Genomic DNA, 2,641 nt, shown 5'->3' with positions numbered 1-2,641 from the left:
TTTACCCTCTATTTTTACCCTCTGACCCACTCTCACTCTTTTATTTCTCTCTCACTATACCCACTCACTTATTTATTTTGTCTCCCTCTCCACCTCCCTCTCCTTGTCTTCCTTGATGGTAGTCTGGAACCAACAGGACACTGAACAGCTTCTACCCCCAAGCCATAAGACTGCTACACAAGACTAAAATGTATCAAATGGCTATCCGGACTACCTGCATTGACCATTTTTTGCACTAACTAGATATACACACACACTGGACTTTACTCTGCGCTATTATCTACTGACCTGTGTATTACATTAGTTAGCCCTTGCCACAAGGGAACCACTCACTGTAGTATTTTGGTCCTCTATATCCCACTGGTTCAGTGGTACGGTCCAATGGGCATGGCCCTAAGGCAGACAAAGCTGTTGGGATGCTTGGCCAGCATTAGAGGGTTGCCGTCCAGTCTCACCTCCTCCATGTTGGCTCTGATGTACTGAGTATTGTTGCCTTGGCAGAAAGTCTCATCCGATAGCGTGGTGATATTACTGTTCTGCAAGGGGAGTGCATTAGAAGACAGATGTTGGCTTGTAATGACTTTTTTGTTCTGTTATATATAATTCTGCATTTACCTGCACATACATGTATACTCTAAAATGTGTTAGGTGAAAGAAACATATTTGTCCAAATGTTATTGCCTTGGGAGAGATAGTTGTAAACAGACATATAGGTGCACAATGTGGAGACTCTCTGGAAGTTCTGGTATCGTCTCCAGCTCGTTATTGCCAAGGTAGAGGTACGCCATTTTGGTGAGTTTCAGAGAAAATGTGTTTGTTGTATGTTTACATGCTGCAGGGTATTGCAGGTAAGATTAATGTTAGCCATGGAAATTGTTGTTCAAATTATATTGACATTCAAGGCAACCATTACTCAGACTGTACATATTTACTGTATGTAAGAAGAATGTATGCTCCAGGATCTTGGACTGACTTCCTGGCTTACCTTAAAAGCAGTTGATTTTACACCCTTGGTTGTAAGTTGGTTGTTATTGTCATTGAAGGACACGAGTTTGGCAGGTAACATGGGTAGTTTGGCCAGCTTGTTCTCTGAGATATTGAGCTCTTCAAGGAGTGCAAACTTTGAGAAAGCTCCATCTTCTATCTCAGAGATTAGGTTCCCAATCAGATCGATTCTTGTCAAGGTTGCAGTAAAACGTTAAAGACCATCAACTTTAGAGATGTTCACTGAAAAAGGAAGTGAGAAGTGAATAACATCTTACATTTGGTCAAAGAAATGTCCACAGTGTTACAAAGTTACTCTAATAGATAAAGGGACAGTGTTCCACTAACCAATGTCTGCATAGTCTTTGTTGGTGGTTTTGGTCATTTTGTTGTAGCGTGCGTAGAGATATGCAGTTTCCTTGGGCAGGGATGGAACTGCAGTCATCTCAGGGGAGACCTCACAGTACACCGACCCAGTCAGACATACACACAGCAGGCACGTGGGCAGCTCTGAAAAAAATTGCCATGTCCCTTAAATGCATTCTCCTTAAGTTTTCCTATCGATCAGCCAAGTAATCCCTCCTTGTATTCATCTCTCTTCATTCTTATAGAAACCTAACATATGATTGTGCCATGGTAGTTATCAGGACACAACGTTTAACATTCCTGCTGTAATGTGTTTTTTTTTTTTTTTTTACTGCATTCACAAATTGAATGAAAAAGAAATGGCTCATCAGACCTAGCGTATGGTATTAATAAATAAGTGGTTGTGAATAGCTTGAATTTGAGTAAATAAACTCACCACCCTCTTCTTTAGGAGCTGCTTCTGGGCTTGTATCTGAGTCTCCAGTAGTGTCATAGTCTGGGACTGTCACAACCTCTTTCTGTGGAATTGTTTAGAAAAAAGGTCTCCAAGACATAAGCTGGGTCATTTAATTCACACCAATTATGTTTTACAAACAGCTTCATCATCTGCTGAGCAAGTGTTTTTGTATTCTCAGACTCCCAAGGTATAGTCTTCAAACTAAAAGTATTATGTTGACTCCAATTTGTAAGTCGCTCTGGATAAGAGCGTCTGCTAAATGACTTAAATGTAATGTAAATGACTCATTTATGTAGGGTTAGGGTTTGGCACCTTGTACATGGGACTTTCATATGCAAACCTTAAGCTTCAAAATTGTAGAACAAATTCTGCTAAGAAAGTTTAGAGGTATGGGATCGTGCCCCCAAAAAACATGTTCATAAACCCTAAACAAAATCAAATAATCAAAATTGGTACAAACATTTACAAAAGATATTCACTTCAAAAATTACCTTAGGTTTCCTAGGTTTCCTTGCTTCCATGTATTGCTGCAGAAGAAAGCATCCACGGCACCAGAATGATGGTGAAAAAGAAAGTCCTCAGGTTCATCATTGTGTCTAACAGCTGGGAGGGGGGCAGAGCAGTACTGAGGAGAGCGGGCTAGGGCTGTGAGTATAGAGCTGAGATCTGAGTGAGCAGGAGGATAATTTTCCATCCAGTTTTAAAGAGAAGCTGCCACTGCAGTACTGAGCAAGAATAAGAAACAACCTTAACCAAATACTTGCTGTCAAAGTAGCCTTCTCATCTCTGTCACGGCTGTTGAAGGAAGAGGACCAAGGCGCAGCGTGGTGGGCA

At 41.0% G+C, this 2,641-nt stretch overlaps 1 pseudogene; it reads right to left on the bottom strand.

Annotated features, from left to right (window-relative positions):
* Positions 1-365: 365 nt before the first annotated feature.
* Positions 366-2,398, bottom strand: LOC120059526 (annotated as a pseudogene).
* Positions 2,399-2,641: the final 243 nt, after the last annotated feature.

The sequence above is a fragment of the Salvelinus namaycush genome, chromosome 14 (assembly GCF_016432855.1).
Source record: "Salvelinus namaycush isolate Seneca chromosome 14, SaNama_1.0, whole genome shotgun sequence".
Lineage (NCBI taxonomy): Eukaryota > Metazoa > Chordata > Actinopteri > Salmoniformes > Salmonidae > Salvelinus > Salvelinus namaycush.
The sequence above is the reverse complement of the archived record's forward strand: the minus strand, read 5'-3'. Positions and strand labels throughout refer to the sequence as shown.